Source organism: Myotis nattereri, assembly GCF_964212035.1.
Source record: "Myotis nattereri genome assembly, chromosome: 17".
Lineage (NCBI taxonomy): Eukaryota > Metazoa > Chordata > Mammalia > Chiroptera > Vespertilionidae > Myotis > Myotis nattereri.
The window spans coordinates 15284418-15302686 of record NC_138092.1 but is presented as its reverse complement, the minus strand read 5'-3'; the positions used below and the strand labels follow the sequence as shown (position 1 = coordinate 15302686).

The window sequence follows — 18269 nt, the reverse complement described above, 5'->3', positions numbered from 1 at the left end:
GGTAAAAGAAGAAACGAAGAATAGCGCTGACTTGTATGTGAACTCAGACCTGTGAGAAATCACAGGGGTTCCTAATAACCCAATAATAGAACTCAAGGAAATATATTTCACTTGTGTGGAATCTAAGGCACAAAATAAATGAACAAACAAAACAGAAACAGATTCAGAGATACATAAAACAAACTGATAGTCGCCAGGTGGGATGGGGGGTTGGCAGATTGAGGGGGCAGTGTGAAAAAATGTGCAGGGATTAAGAATTTCAGATTGGTAGTTATAAAACAGCCCCAAGGATATAAGGTAAAGCTTAGGGAATATAGTCAAAACATTGTAATAACTATCCATGATGTCCGATCGGTCCAGACTTTTGGGGGGATCACTTTGTAAATTACATAAATGTCTAATCACTATGCTGTATACCTGAAACTAATAAATAATATTGAATGTCAACTCTAGCTGAACAAATAAAAATAGCCAGAAATTGACTTCTCAGGCCAGGCTTCATGACCGTAGGCCTCTGGTTAGGGGGCTTAATAATAACAATGCAATAATTGAAAACAATCTCAAATTGTCTTTCCTTCTTCTAGTTTAGAATTATTGACAGGGATGGGAAAAGGAGAAATTTATGGTGCTGTATAAATGGAATTGCTTTATTAAAAATCATTATATTTCAGGTTAATCATCAGAATCCTACAATTTCCAAACGAGAAAAAAACAAGGGTGTTTTGTTCAAGTTTTTACTCAAATCAATTGCAGCTCGAACCTTCTGAAGCCCAAACACCTAAGCTCCTTTAGGTGTTAGTCTGTATATTCCTAAGGGCCTGGAACATGGCTCATATGCCTTGGTTGTATATGTGTTTATAAAGTAAGAGCTAATTAAATGGTGAAGAAAGAAGGAAAAGACAGATAAAGAAAGAGCAGGGAGAAATGGGGTAGGAAAGGAAGGGTAGAAGGAACTAGAAGAAGGTCTTGGCTGCAGGTGGAGAGCATGGAGTGGCAATTTGACAGAAGCTATTGACTCACCTGCCAAGGGCGGCCAGATGCAAGTGCTGACTGGGGCCACGGGAGAAAGCTCTCCGTTTTCTGAAGGCGTTCTCAGCGAAGAAGGGGTTAGGGATGCTGGACATGATCTCAAAAATCTCACCTCATGTCAACCCTAAACAGAATCTGAAGGAGCCAGAGCACGGCAGGTGAGTGATACAAGAGAAATCTTGCTTTTCATCCTTCCAGCCCACAACTGTGTCACAGCTAGACCCAAAGGAGAAGTGATGAATTGGGGGAGATGGGAGGAGGAGCAAAACAGAAACAACCCCCCTTTGAGAATCCTGTCTTCTAATGACAAATCTGACCAGCATGGGGGAGGGGAACACTCTGAACTGGATAGGAAATTTATAAAATGGACTAGACTAAATTTTAATAATCGAGACTAGCCAGAAACATGTGAAATCTACCCAAGATTCCATTAAAGACACTGGACAGAACAATTCCACCGAGTACAGCTGATTAAAAAGAATCAAATCATTATACTCTACTGAATTAAAACTCAAAAAAAAAAGAACTGCATATCAGTAGATAAATTGACCTGCAAATTATCCAAACTATGTAAAATTGTAAAATATTATAGCCAAGATACACGGATGAGTACTAAAGGTTCACAGTGGAGTAAGGGAGTCCACTGGGGGTTAAGAGCACAAGTTTTAATGTCAGACCAAATTGAGTTTTAATCCTGGTCCTTCACTTATTAGCTGATTGAAATTCTCCACTTATTAGCTGAGTGACCCAGGGCAAGTTTCTTACACCCCTGGAGTCTTGGTTGGCGGATCTGAAATTGTGCTCCAAAGGGGCAGATTGACCAACCAGAATTCATCAAGGCCTGGCACTCAAAGGCTCCCTCTGCTCCCATCCTCTCTATTTTGTTAGTTTACACCCCTGACACCTCCCCGCCCCCCATAATAAACTATTCGATTTAAAAAAAAAAATAAGATTTACCTTCAGCTCCTAGTTTTGAAGATTGTGCTGACTCAGGATTTAAAAAGACAGTTGTACATAAAAACATATTCTTCAGAACAGAGGCTATAACCATTATTGCCCACAGGCTGGATCTGACACCCAAACAGCTCTGCAAAGCTCACATGATTCCACAGATCAGCAACAGCCAGAACAGGCAGCGCCACTGCCTCCTGCTGGTCAGACAGGGTAGTGAGAGCTGAGAGAAGCGCACCTCTCCAGGCCTTGACCCTGAAAGGTGGTCCTCTGTTCAGAGGAGGTAGCTGTAAAGTGCTGAATGGACTAGCGGTGGCCCTGAGTTTTGTCCTACATTATGTGTAAAATCACAGACTGCTGAGGACGAAGCTGTGTTCAGCAACCTCCTGTGACTTTTGCTGTGATCCTCCGAGGAAGAAATGGAAGTAGGCAAGTAAGCAGGATTTTGAGGATGCAAGTGTAATAGGTGGGAGAAAGATCTGGAAAAGAGGCCAAAGGAAAAAGCTGCCTATGTTTCTAAAAACTCACGCTGCCATCCAATGAACCAAATCTTTAAAAAGTACATCGGTCACAATATCTACAGGGTGCTCCAAAAATGTATACACACTTTGAATTAATTGCAATGGGTTGAGTCTGAAAAGAAACATCAGTTGAGGTATCAGAAAAAAGCGTGTATACATTTTTTGGGGATACCCTATTACTAAAAACCTGATGTTTCTGCAATTTTAGGATATGACATTCCCTTTAGATAGATTATGAACTTGTATTATAGGGACAGTTATATTTTTGGGATCAAAATAATTTGTGACTGAGTCCTCCATGGGGACAGAGAAACCGACTGGTTTATTGTTAATATTTCTGCTTAACTAGAATTTGAACAAGGCAATGTAGAGAAATGCAGGTGTATGGCTTATGAGGCAAAATATGATCTCTCTAATGATGATGTCATTATTAGAGGGGATTCCTTGTTCGAAAGCTCTTCCTCTAATACAGGATGTCAGGCAGAAATAAACTCTGTTAAGGGAGCTCGTCAGTCTTTCTCATCGCTGCATGTCTCCTTGTACCTTATAATAGTAAACATATCGTTTGTATTTATTGGAGAAAATTAGGTCCATGGTGCAGAGGGTAATAGCACAGAGAGATAAGTGACCCTTGGGAGAAGATAACAGGACATTGAAGTGTAAGCATGTTGCATTGCCATTCCTAAGGGTATCCTTATAGCACGTCAGGTTTTGTAAAAATGACCACAGAAATATACTTACTTCCACCCAATCTTCTTCACCTGCTTTTCCAGAATGTGCTCTTCTGTGTCAAGGAAGAGAATGCAGTAGAAATGATGCCGGGTGACTTTTAGAGGTAAGTCATAACAGGTAACGCAGCTGCATCTTCTCTCAGGATGTGCACCACTGGAGCCCAGACACCATGTTCTGAGGAAGCCCAGACCATGTGGAGAGGCGAATCATGTTCTGGGCAATAGTCCCAGCTAAGGTCTCACCAATGGCCAGCGTCAGCACGAAGCACATGAGAGCAGTAACGACCTTCAGATGATTCGGGCTCAGCCCTCCATCTGCCCCAGCTGATGCCAAGGAGAGCAGAGCAGAGGTACCATCGCAGATCCTTATACAAATTGCAGATTTCTAAACAAAATGAGAATCATTGTTTTAGGCCACTGTGTTTCAAGATGGTTTGTTACACAATAATAAATGAAACCATCCTAAGAACCATTTGGCCAGGGGAGAATGTAATGATATTTTCTAATATTGGTCAAAATACTAGAATAATTTTAAAATCGTGTGCAGGGGACTTGTATTTTGAATAAGCTGCCGTTTTAGCACAGAGCTTACCACATAATAGGTACATAATACAAATAGATTAACTTAATTTACTTAAAAATTATGTTCTAATAAAGCAAGGCACCTGGGCTTGCCATGCTATACTCTCAACCAGAAGATTGAAGAGTTAATAAGAAAAAGAAGAAGAGATCATCTGTTTTCTTAGCAAACACAACATTCTTTCTTCTTTCTTTTGGTGGTAACACTCTGCTCTTCTTATGCAGTTAACAAATTTCCATACAATGGCCCTCAACCCCCTGCCATGTGGGTGTAATGTAGTCTGGCTAATAAGAATGCTGCATCCCCCTCAGGTTCAATGATTGCCTCATGCCAGGAGCCATCTTGCTGCTCCTAGCTCAGTGGTTCTCAACCTTCCTAATGCCGCGACCCTTTCATACAGTTCCTCATGTTGTGGTGACCCCCAACCATAAAATTATTTTCGTTGCGACTTCATAACTGTAATTTTGCTACCGTTAAGAATCGTAATGTAAATATCTGATAGGCAGGATGTATTTTCATTGTTACAAATTGAACATAATTAAAGCATAGTGATTCATCACAAAAACAATATGTAATTATATATTTGTTTTCCGATGGTCTTAGGCGACCCCTGTGAAAGGGTCGTTTGACCCCCAAAGGGTCGTGACCCACAGGTTGAGAACGGCTGTCCTAGAGAAAACCCGATGAAAAATGAAACTCCCAGACACAGACAACAGCATGGTGGTTACCAGATCAGAAAGAGGGTGGGAAGAGGTAAAAGTGGATAAAGGGGGTCACACATACATGGTGACGGAAGGAGACCTGGCTTTGGATGGTGAACACACAATGCAACACACAGATGATATATTACAGAATTGGAAACTTGAAACTTGTATCATCTTATTTAACCCCAATAAATGTAATAAAAATTGTTTTAAAAAATGAATGAAGCCTGAAAAGTGGAGCCAGGCTATGAAAACATAAGCTCCTGATGATGTCACATAAGACTACAGAGCCCATCGTGCCCAGTGCTAATCCCACCGTCTCTTCAGTTATGAAACCAAAAGTTCTCTTTCGTGGCTAAAATTTGGGTTCCTTTTTTTTTTTTTTTTTTTTTTTTTTTTTTTTTTTTTTTACCAAAATTGTTTTGAATTTGTAACCTAATTAGTATCGATGGAAACTTTTCAAGTAATATGAATTATTTGGAGAAGTAAAAAGGAGAGAAACATTAGGATATTTTCATGCTGTTTTCTTAAAGGTCAAACTGGGGGAAGTTAGACAGCTCAGATGAAATTATAGCAACAGTTCCACAGCCAGTACCTAAGAAGGAAGATAATTGCATAATCGTAGAACATTCTAAATGAAAGAAATTTTAGCTATAATAATCACAACCTCAATATTGGAGAAACGGAGAAGTATCCAAAAAAATAAAAGCTGACTCTGTTCCATGATACTAAATTGCCACCTGTTTTGCCATAACTGAATGGCTTAATTTCTCCCAAACTCTTAGATATAAAAAAGTTACAAACTTATTGTTTTAGAGGAAATAAGAAAGATTAGAGCCTAGAAAGTGACAGACTCATCACAGCAATTTTTTACACTTAAGGATATTTCAGTGATAAGTTGATTCTCTTGTTAGAAGTATATTCTGTACTGAAAGTTAAAATAATAAATTGGTTGATCAAACATTACAAAACAAACCCAAACACAACTGAGCAAATATGAAGAGCATTGACCAATATGAATACATTTCTAGGTCATTAAAATACATTTCACAATTGGTCTTAACTGTAAATAATATAATGAAAGCATCATCTAAGAAGCCTACTATTCAAAGTGGCTAGATGCTTACATGCACAAGTGATAGGCTATTTCCTATGCAAATATTATATCCTTAAAGGGGCTGACAAAATACAATTAATTTTTACTAACTAATCAGTTGTATTAGGTACGGGGACATTGTAAAATAGAGGAGTATTTTTTAAAATATATTTTTATTGATTTCAGAGAGGAAAGGAGAGGGGAGAGAGAGATACAAATATCAATGATGAGAGAGAATCATTGATTGGCTGCCTCCTGCACGCTCCCAACTGGGGATCCAGCCCGCAACCTGGGTATGTGCCCTTGACCGGAATCGAACCTGGGACCCTTCAGTCGGATGCTCTATCCACTGAGCCAAACCAGTTAGGGCGAGGAGTATTTTTAAAAATGCACATTTGTTTGCAGTTTCAGCCTCATTTGTTATGGTTATCTCTGGAAAAATCTTTAAATGGTGGTTATAAAAGATGGGATATGAGGCATAAATACAAAACCCCATTCTAAAAAGTTGCATGAACTGCAAAGGATTGTCTCAGGAAATTAAATCCAGAGGTAGTTAGACTTTCAAAAATGCTAATACTGCTGCTAACAACAATAGTACGATGCTAACAACAACAAAAATAATAATGTAATGGTAGTAATAATAGGAATGGTCTTTTTTAATACATTTGGAATAAGAATGAGGAAAGGATTGGTCCACCTCACAGAACAGACAATATAAAGTTAACGAATGAGAGAAAACGTGTGCTTCTACCTCACACCCATCTTCTGTCAAATGAAACTGAGAAAAGTAAACAAATATGGTTGAGGGAATTGAAATCCTGGATAAACAAGGAGAAAGCTAAGAACCAAGATGCTGTAGCAAGCGTTCAGGTCTCTTAGCCTGGAAAGATCGCAGCCCACAGCCCAGAAAGAGCTTATAGCTGTGCACCTGCAACCATGCTAGTCATTTCTGTGGAATCTTCAACAGGAGGGATGCCAGGAAGCTCTTGGCAGTTGAATGTTCAAAAATGTTTAAAAGGGATAAAATTAGACACCAGAAATCCTGATATTTTATATTTTTAAAATTTTGGGATTTATTATTAAATAGTTTGGAAAAAATATTTAGGAAAGAAAGCAATGATCATTAGTAGCCAGTATGGAGGTTCACCAAGAATAAGCTATGCACCGCAAGTAGAATTTCTATTTGCTCAGAAATAGTATAGGAAAGGGAAATAAGTTGACTACTTGCATTCCAGTTCCTTCACTTGCTAACTGTGTGACTCTGTTCACAATACGACAGGGAACCTTAACTATAACATATGGCTACATAAGGTGAGACCTTTTGCACAAACTTGTAGATAACACTTAAGAGCCCAGCAAATGATTAAGGCAGTAGAACCTGCTGATTAGAAACATAGATTCTGGAGCTAGGCTTCTAGTTTGGCAACTTACTCTGTGACTTTGGACAAATCATGTAAATCTCTTTGCACCTTTACATCATAAAACACATACAGTGGTAGTATTACTTTATGGGTTGTTTTGATGAGTAGATGAATAAATACTGTAAAACACTTAAATCAATGGCACAAAATTAGGAATGAATAAGTGTTAATTTCTATTGTCACTCTTACTATGTCTCAAGTTAGGACAAAGTAGACAAACACAACTTTAGAAAACTACATTATATACATATATGTTTTGATTAAATAAACAAAAACAAGTAAGTAGTATGATTAATAAATTGATATCCACATTATTTATAATTTATTTATTTTTTAATATTTTATTAACTTTACTGGGGTGAAATTGGTTAACAAAATTATATAGGTTTCAAGTGTACAGTTCTATAACACATCACCTATAAAATGCATTATGTGTTTACCACCCAAAGTCAAATGCCTTTCTAATTTATTTAAATGAATGCCTGAATACCTACATGTACCAGACACTGTAGTAGGCACTAGGAGCATAGATGGAAAGAAAGCCATTGCCCTAGCTGGTTTGGCTCAGTGGATAGAGCATTGGCCTGTGAACTGAACGGTCCCAGGTTCGATTCTGGTTAAGGGCACATGTCTAGGTTGTGGGCTCGATCCCCAGTGGGGGACTTGCAGGAGGCAGCCAATCAATGATTCTCTCTCATTATGGATGTTTCTATCTCTCCCTCTTCCTTCCTCTCTGAAATCAATAAAAATATATTTAAAAAAAAGACAAAGTCCTTGAAGAAGGACTCCAGTGTCATGAGAAGGACTCTGCTGTATTCAATGTTTTCAGCACTAACTTACATGCAATGTAGGCATACTTTGAGAACTCCAGAGGATACAAACCTAGAATGGAGTACAAATACATTGGTGACACACCAGAATAGAAAAAGATTTTCAAAAATGGAACACAGAGTCTAAACTAAATTAAATTTTAGTAGAAATTAAACTAAATAATATTTATATTTATCAATATAATTCTAATTGAAAATAATATACTCTAATGCAGACAGATTATAAATTGGGAAAGCAAAAAGAGAGAAGGAAATATCTTATTTAATTCTGCCACCCATACTATTGTAATTTCAGTGTATATTCCCATGATATTTTTATTATTTGTATAGTATGAATATCTTCACAAGACATGTATAAATATGCATACATATTTCATGTACATAAGTGTGTATATATGTACATATATATAAATGAATCCACTTAAAATGAAATGGATTATAATGTTTATTCCACTTTGTAATATATGTAGTTCATCTAAAAATGAGTGCATTTTCATATCAGTGAACAGCCTTCAACATAGTGTTTAGTAATACCAAGCATTCATGAAGGAGAAGTGAACTTCTTATATATTTGAGCCATTATGCAACTTTTGGTTACTTGTTACTGCAACAAGCATTACTCTAACTAATACATGATGAGTGTACCACCAGGTCTTCTTTCTTACCCCCAAAATCTGACATTATAAGCTTTAAAATTTAACCAAATTTTAACTGATAAAGGGCTACCTAGTTGTTACTTCAGCTTGAATTCCTTTAATGATTAAAAAAAGATGACATAACGGGGTAAGTGGCATGTCATAAATGGTGAATAAGCTTCTGCACAGCAAAAGAAACCATCAACAAAACAACAACAACGCCCACTGCGTGGGAGAACATATTTGCCAATGTTATCTCCAATAAGGGTTTAATCTCCAACATTTACAGGGAACTCATACAACTTAACAAAAGGAAGATAAACAACCCAATCAAAAAATGGGCAATGGACCTAAATAGATACTTTTCAAAAGAGGACATTCAGAAAGCCAAGAGACATATGAAAACATGCTCAAAGTCACTAATCATCCGAGAGATGCAAATCAAAACAACAATGAGGTACCATCTCACACCTGTCAGACTGGCTATCATCAACAAATCAACAAATGACAAGTGCTGGAGAGGATGTGGAGAAAAAGGAACACTTGTGCACTGCTGGTGGGAATGCAGACTGGTGCAGCCACTATGGAAGACAGTATGGAGTTTCCTTAAAAAATTGAAAATGGAACTCCCATTTGACCCTGTGATCCCACTTCTAGGAATATATCCCAAGAAACCAGAAACACCAATCAGAAAGGATATATGCACCCCTATGTTCATAGCAGCACAATTCACCATAGCTAAGATCTGGAAACAGCCTAAGTGCCCATCAGTAGATGAATGGATTAGAAAACTGTGGTACATCTACACGATGGAATGCTATGCTGCTCTAAAAAGGAAGGAACTCTTACCATTTGCAACGTCATGGATGGAACTGGAGAGCATTATGCTAAGTGAAATAAGCCAGTCAATGAAGGAAAAATACCACATGATCTCACTCATTCATGGATAATAGAGACCATTATAAACTTTTGAACAATAATAGATACAGAGGCAGAGCTGCCTCAAACAGATTGTCAAACTGGAGTGGGAAGGCCGGGGAGGGTTGGGGGGCAGGAAGTAGGGGGGTAAGAGATCAACTAAAGGACTTGTATGCATGCATATAAGCATAACCAATGGACATAAGACACTGGGGGATAGGGGGGGCTGGGGGACTGTCTAGGGCGGGGGGATAAAATGGACACATATGTAATACCCTTTGTAATACTTTAAGCATTAAAAAAATAAATAAATAAAACAAAAAACAAAACAAAAAAAACACGGTGGTACATCTACAAAATGGAATACTACGCTGCTGTAAAAAGGAAGGAACTCCTACCATTTGCAACAGCATGGATGGAACTGGAGAGCATTATGCTAAGTGAAATAGGTCAGTCAGAGAAAGATAAATATCACATGATCTCACTCATTTGTGGAATATAATGAACAACATACACTGATGAACAAAAACAGATCCAGAGACAGAGGAGCATCGATCAGACCATCAAACCTCAGAGGGAAGGTAGGGGGAGAGATCAACCAAAGGACTTGTATGCATGCATATAAGCATAACCAATGGACACAGACACAAGGGGGTGAGGGCATGAGTGGGGTGGGGGTGGTGGTGGGAGGGATAAGGACACATATGTAATCAATAAAGAAAAAAAAAGTAAAAAATAAAGACCTAAGGGATTTAGTTGATTGGAATGTATACATGTATACAAGTGGCATGGGAGATTGATGCTCATGACAGGGGAGAAAATAGCCGCATGAAATTGTCCAGTAGTCAGACTAGAGCTGGACTTCAGATATGGGCACCGCTCCTCAATGGGGACACCAGTGAACTAGACTTTATCTCACAGAGAAGGACCAAGATATTCTCCTGGGATATAGATACTTTAAAGAGGTGGGGGTGCTATGGCTTCATAATGGTCATGAGGGTGGCACAAACAGGCACCTAGCTTGGCATGGGTGTACTAATCATTGCCTCATCATGGAAAACAGCGATGTTTACTTTTTCATTGGTCATTCTGATTTAAAAGGGAAGGAAAACGGTATTATTTTTCTAATTCTTACAAATGAGGAAGGTGAGGCCTCATTATTGATGCCATAAAGATGATAAGTGACCACTCAGAATCAGAAACAGCAGCTGTCTTTTCTTTAGACCGTTTCCTTGATAGTTTTAAAGAAAATGCACTTCTTTTGGTTAGAACACTGTAGTTGATATCTAGAAGGCTGTGGAAAATATCCCAGAGAGACTTGGTGGCAGTATCATCCTCAAGTCAGGGGTCTGGCCGGGACCTTTCAGTTCCATTTGCCTCTTCAAAGCACAGTTTCATGTTCCAAGTGAGAGGGGCATTCAACTATTTTAAATTCTGTACTCTACTTGTAAAATATTGAACGCTGGATACCAATAAAGGACATACAGAAGCTGTCTATACTTGAGGATAAACAGTTTGGTAAACGTCGTTAGAGACCTTGAAACAAACTGTAGGTTAATAAGCAAGAAAAATTGGAATGCATTTTATCGGAATTGAACAAAACTGTGGAGATTTTACCACAAACTGTTGCTGAGGGAAGACCACTTAACAGATTCAGGCAAGTCGCAAAGTGCCAGTCCCTCTTGAGTGGACAGAGCTGGGCCAGGATAAACAGGAGATTCTGAATGGCCGCCTCTTAGCTGATGAATGACAATATTCAGTGACCCACGGTGATTTTTTTTATATATATTTTATTGATTTTTTTACAGAGAGGAAGGGAGAAGGAGAGGGATAGAGAGCTAGAAACATCGATGAGAGAGAAACAATGATTCAGCTGCCTCCTGCACACTCCCTACTGGGGATGTGCCCGCAACCAATGTACATGCCCTTGACCGGAATTGAACCTGGGACCGTTCAGTCCGCAGGCCAACGCTCTATTCACTGAGCCAAACCGGTCAGGGCCCCACGGTGATTCTTATGAGAAGCTGAGGAGAGGAACAATCACATTGAAGAGTTTGGGTACAAAAAATGAGAAATTAAAGACTCTTTGAACCTTGTTCCTATCACAGGAACCACCTGATGTGAGAAGGTTGAACAGGAAAGGGAAAGGTGTTTAAGTATATTAAGTTTTCCCCAGCACTGAGTGAGTTTAAACCCCCAGGAGTTAGAATAAGAAAAGGCAAAGAATCAATAAAAGAATTATTAGATACGTCACTTTTTTTAAAAATATATTTTATTGATTTTTTACAGAGAGGAAGGGAGAGAGATAGAGAGTTAGAAATATCGATGGGAGAGAAACATCGATCAGCCGCCTCCTGCACATCTCCCACTGGGGATGTGCCTGCAACCCAGGTACATGCCCTTGACCGGAATCAAACCTGGGACCCCTCAGTCCGCAGGCCGATGCTCTATCCACTGAGCCAAACCGGTTTCGGCAGATACGTCACTTTTGAAGACGTGCATGATGCTCTTACATCTGTGAGGAAGATGTAATTGATACGTTTTGACTCTTTGGAATAAGCAAAGGAGAGTTTATGTTTTAGAAGATGGAGGTGTCTGATGAGCAAAAAGCTAAGTCAAAGGTGGTAACTAGTTCCATTCCATCCAACTACAAAGAAAAGGAGAGGATAAAGGGATCCACCCATCATGCACAATACAAATAAAGGGCTGTCATTTCCCGAATGCCAAAAAAAGAGGACAATTTAGCAATTTTTGACACCAAGAAAATCATTTGTAATAGCCTTCCTCACTTTTCAATGCATCCTCAAATTTAAAAGGAGAAAAAAAACACATTCAATTGTTTCTATTATAAGTCAGTTCATCATTTATGAATCCATGTCAGTGTCTTAGGTTTTTCAGTGAAATGGCTAATTCATATCATATTTGCAGTTAGCACTTCATAGTGCATCACTGCTATTTGATTTAGCCTGTCATCTGACACTGAGCACCTCGAAACCATTTGCTTCACTCGTGTTCAGATCCGTACACGTGCTAATAATTAGGAATGTGATACCTCAAACTCACTTAAAATATCCAGTGAATTGAGAATATAACAATAAAGCCAGCATAACACATATTTCACAAAAATTGTTAAACTGTGTGAACTAAGTTATAACTATTAGTTATATATGGAAAAATTGGAATGATTTCAGAGTAGTAATATTAAATATAATTTTTACAGAAACATAGATTCCCATCAGTATACTTGTAACTACTCTATGTAGGGGGTTCAAAATATGAACTAAATGCCTACTATAGGATGAGTTTTAAATAAAAAAATTTATTTCAAAACAGAATGCCCAGAAGTTTCCTCTCCCCAGGTACACCTGCAATTTTGAAGTCCTTTTTAATTCATGCCTCTAAATGAAAGGGTTGCGTATACAAGGTCAGTGAAATTGTTATTTATGGTTGAAATGTTTTTGCTACATCTATTTTAAGAAGAGTCATTTTTCATTTCATTTTTAAAATTGCTTTAAAGTGTTTAGCTGACTATACAAAATTACTCAATGTGCAACTAAAAGCTTCCTCTATTTCCAACCTTTAGGTAGCCTAATAAATATATGGGATTTTACAATTAAGATGATTAAGTTACATTGTGCCATTGAACTGTTCTTATGTTTATTGTAATCATCAATATATTCATTGTTTTTCTATGGCTATAAAATCATTTTTCTCTTAAACGTGTTTTTTTTACCTCTTTATTCATTTTGGGTTACTTCTAAGGAAAAACTACAATGTCAATATTTATATCACTCATTAACAATTCAGACTTTTGTACCCCAATGCCAATATATTATGTTAAGTTAGCTTGTAGTTATGAAGATCCTTATTTCATAACAGAAACAATGATCTCCAAAGAATATCACTGCTCACTGTCTCATTTTCCATAGGAAATGTAGTGTTCAACTCAGTTATACTCTTAAAATTATGATTGTTATTATTTTGCCTGGTGAGGCTCTACTAAATTAAAAATGCGTAGGACCTACTTACTGGTGAGTATTTTTAGATATTCCAATTCCCATTTTCTTGCTGGTTGATATTAACAACTGTTCTCTCCAAGCTAAAAGAACACATGAGCCTTGTCAGGCTGACCAGCACAAACTGCAGGTATGTGAGCATCTAAACGCAGGGAGAAAGCATTGCTGAAGCTAACCTAGAGCATTAAGGGGACCTCAGTCCCAGCAAGTGTTCAATTTCAGGAGTCGGGGAATTAGCATACAACAGATTTAAAGATCAAAAACTTAAAACATCAACAACGAAGCAAGGTTCTGTCATTTTGTTTGGAAATTACAAGCATCCTGGGACTGGAAGTTAATGCATTTGTGATTCTTGAACTGTACACTTTGTAGAATGACTTCAACTCCTAAATCTTTTCGAAGCCAAAGGAGCTTTCAAAGTGTGACTATTTACACGTTAAAGTGAGAAGAGATCTCTCAAAAATAAGTCTGAGAACATAGTCAAAACAACGACTAATGTGAAATTAAAATTATTTTTGAATTCTTATTTCTGTTCAATGTCTCTAGGTATTTGAAGAGGAAAAATGAAGCAAAAACAAACATTTCATATGTAGGTAGACAAAAAATAAATGACTAACCTTGACTTCCATCAGCACACAAAATCCTACATAACCATTGACAGACTTCATTGTTTAAAAACTACTTGGGGATGATTAAGAAAAAGATGATGTAATCTAGTATGTGATAAAGAGAGATATAATATTCTCTACTGGAAGGCATTCCTATCATGTCATATCAAAGTCTAGCAAAACGTTGAAAGTTAGAAATGTTATCAAGCATTAGCAGGCATTTAAAGGACGTCTCTTGAATATTTCTAGCATAAAAAAGTATTTCATGTGATGTAAATGAATGGTAATTTTCTGACTTTAAAAGCGAGCTGTGCCAGTACATTTCAGCGTCCTGGACCCCATTCTGCAAACATGGAGACGCTTTCAATTTGCTCTGCCTGCCTTCCCGCCTTAGATGGCTGCGATTGCAGCGAAATTAATCCATTTAAAAATCTGCGGCTTAAACTTAAGGATTTTCAGTTTTTTCCCCCTTCTCTCTCTCTTTTTTTTTTCTTAGAATATCAATAAGTTCCAATTGAAGAGCAGATTCTTTTGCAATTCAGGCATGTGCCGGCGATAACGGGCGAGTTGGCATGAAGAGAGGCAGAGATGGATTAATTATGCAGAGAACATGGAAATTCTGCTTATCATCGGCTAGCAAAGGAGCCCGGCTCACATAATCAGCAAACGAAGGGAGAGGAAAAAATAACAATGCAATGGCACCTTCCAGCCCATCATCAGGATTTTTTCTACCCCCCCTTGTAATTAAAAAATAACATGCACTTATAGCCCTATCTCCTGTGCAGGAAAGGAGTGGATGGCCACAAAGTAATTGCACTGGGATATTGGAGCTGGCAACATGGGCTGCCCATGCCTGCTTGCTCTCCCTCTCACCCTCTCTTTTCTCTTTTGGCCTCTCAAAGCACGTTGCTTCTGAATCCAGTCCAAGTCAGATGGTCTCAGGTGACATTTTAGCTCAGTGTCCAAAAATCCCAAACTGGTACGTTATCATGATCCAAGCAAACATACATACATATGTGATAAATATTTGAAGGGCTGACTCTGGGGGAAGGCTTTGGAACTGATCACCTGTGGACTATCTGGTCAGTTTTGTTTTTCCGATGAGATCTGTCCAAATAGCTTTCATTTTGCAAAGGGACTGGATTAAAATGGTGGGCTGTGGAATGGATGTGCTAATCTTCTCCAATGATTTCACTTATTTACAACTTTTTCTTTCGATTACCTTTGCCAATTCATTTTATAAATTCAAGCCCAAATCGCTAATGATTGCTGTGTTTGTGTCTCCGAATCAGAATTCACAATTCTGTATTGTTACTGGAAAATCTGTAAGCTTATGCTTCGTATTTCTCTGATTGACAAAAAAAGACCATAATGAACCTAGTTTATTGATTTAAAGAAAATAAAATTTAATCTCACACTTGTATCTCTGTATTTTCCAATTCTGAAAATGAGGATGCAGACACATATGTTAATCAATATTCTGACTGAATGCCATCAAAGTAGGTTTTGCTCCTTTAATCATCATCCAAATTATTTGACCTAATTAAAGGCATAAGTGCCAAGGAGCCCTGGCCATGTGAGAGGCCATTTCTTCCTGCAAAAGTTATTGCTGAGCTAGAGAAACACAAAGATGGAAAAACAAACAAACAGGGAAAAACAAAAATTATGCAACATATGAAGGAAAAACAGTGTTGCAAAGTGCAGAAAGCTGGAATTGGAAAGCTGGCAGACTCTGGAAATGTAATTTATTCATAGAGTCCCACCAAAGCAGGGAACCAGTGTGGGGCGCAGTTTACACGCTTGTGGGAATGCTGTAAGTGACAGTGATGGTAATAGACTGATTTTTTAAACTAATTATTCCCATGTCTATTTCCATTTCTATGCATATTCTCTCTCTCACTCTTTCTCTCTCTTTCTCTCTTATATATGAGTATTATCGAAAACAAAGACCAAGTAAAGGGATCAATTGAATGTTGGGAGATATTTGTGATTATTGACTTTGTTAGCTCCTGAGAGAATGAAGGAAAAATAAAGTAAGAAAAAACACTCAAGTGGGGTGGGGTTCAAGGTTTGGGTGAGGGAAGGTAGACAGACAATCCTAATGAAGAAGGCTCAAGAGAATAAAAAAAATATATAGGGTAAAGAAATTTCTAGTTTGTGACAGTAGAAGTTATGATTTCTTTTAACGTCTAGTTGTTTTATCAATGTATACACACAATGGATCATATGTCAATTAAATGTATAAACAGAAACATTTAGAAAGTCACTCAAGTGGGCATCCCTACACCAAGAAATGTCCAAAATGCATAAATCAGAGACCACAGATTCTTTGGAGCAAAGCAAAGTTTACCAGTGATTTTGGACCACAGCCACCCAGATAGGGAAACACAGCTGCTTAGTCTGGCAGTCCATTACCTTCCTACCATTCCGTGCCTCAAACACATTTAGTATCTCTTTGACTTAACCTCTTCAACATGCTCTGGTGTAATAAAGCCTTCCTCTTAGTGTAAATGAGCAGCAATGAGCAAATCATCTTATTTGGCCTGATTACCAGGCCTTATTGATTATTTTTGATACAAAAATGGGAGATGAGGTCACAACTACCAAAGGTGATCATAAGGGTTATGTGAAGTTATAGATTATCTACAAAATAAATTACTGGGCTTTCAGGCTCATGAAGAACTCCCATTCTTATAGGATCAGAATATAAAGAGCTGGTTTAATTCAGTCAGACACTAGGTAGTCACTTCCCAGAAGGTTACCAGGTGCGCAGAGAATCATCCCAGTTCATGTCCAGACGGGTGGAGGTGGTTCTTTAGATGCACATAAGCCAGACGCACATTAGAATCCCCTGGGGAGCCTCTGAAAATACTTATGCCTGAGCCCCACCCCCGACCAAAATTCTAGATATGGGGCCTGGAAATATACTAGTATACACATACAGATATGGAGAGAGAGAGAGAGACCTGTGTATATATTTTATCTTCCCAGGTGATTTTCATGTGCAGCTAGAGCTGAGGATCAGTCATTGCCCAGGAGCATTCATTGGTCTCCATTGGAATCCATTTTCAATCCAAACCATTTTCATGGCTAGACTATGAGCACCATGAGGGCAGGGGTACCACGTTGCTTATTTTCTGCTTCCTCCCCAGCACCTAGCCCAGTGCCTCTTACATTGTAGGTTCTCAACAATAATTTTGACTGAATGAATAAAGCCAACAGGAGCGCCCAAGACAAAAGGCTTTGTGCCTTCGGCTACCTCCTCTCCATTCCATCCCACAGGTCTTGACAGTCGGAAGCTTTCCCCGGGTTTTCTGAAAAGCTGTGCTTGGGATTTTATAGAAGCAGCATACTTCTATAATCTTTTATACTTCCTGAAAACATGTCTTAACATCTTTTACAAGAGACGGTAGATAATAGAATTCTCAGTAACCGTAACTGTAAATGGATTTGTAATCTACCCGTGATTAAAATTATTTTCATCATGAAGTAGGATTCTCATTATTGTTGCAATTTTAATATTATCAACGCCGAAGTGTCTTGGTGATTGATACTATAGACAGCGAAACCCTATATTATAGTAATTAAATTTAAAATGAATCAGACATCCTTATATGTCTCAGTACAGCACCTGATTATTTGAAAACAATTATCTCTGCATGTCACCTAATGTCGCGCAGCACTTGGAGCTGCTACAAGGAATTATTCATGGTCACAAAGTTGCTGCAGAGTCGAAATGCACAGAATCTGTGTCTTGGGTTCCCCGATGAATATTTTCTCCATTAAAATGCATGACCACCAGAAAAGTGAGCTCTAACCCAGGAGGAATGCAGGCCCGAATTAGGAAACCTTTGAACAAAACCTTCAGGCTGAAATGAGCATTCATCACCGGCAAGTCTCACTGACTTTAAAGGCAACCCTTGCTCTAGGAAGCCCCAGAAACTGGGGGCCCAAGAGCAGCCGGCTGACTTTGAGGATGAGATTTTTCCTTTCCGATCAGAGCCAGGATGTCATGCATAATGCTTTCTTCACTGGGCAGATTCCTTCAAAGGAAATGTCTCTGGAAATTAAATTAAATATTGCTACATGTCCCTGTGTCTCCTCTCCCTTCCCCGGTTAAGATGTTACAGGAATATGCATTTCTCAACTGCAGGCCAGGGCTCGCTTTTTGCTTCTCTTACTAGGATCCTTGGTGCACTCTTTTTCGATGACAAGCTTCCTTCACTGGA

At 38.4% G+C, this 18269-nt stretch overlaps 1 long non-coding RNA gene across 1 annotated transcript; it reads left to right on the top strand.

Moving 5' to 3' along the window:
- Positions 1-240: 240 nt before the first annotated feature.
- LOC308533302 lies at positions 241-15461 on the top strand. The gene is made up of 3 exons (XR_013997049.1): positions 241-1187; positions 3275-3336; positions 14537-15461. It is a non-coding gene; the product is annotated as an uncharacterized lncRNA (long non-coding RNA).
- The last annotated feature ends 2808 nt before the right edge of the window (positions 15462-18269 follow it).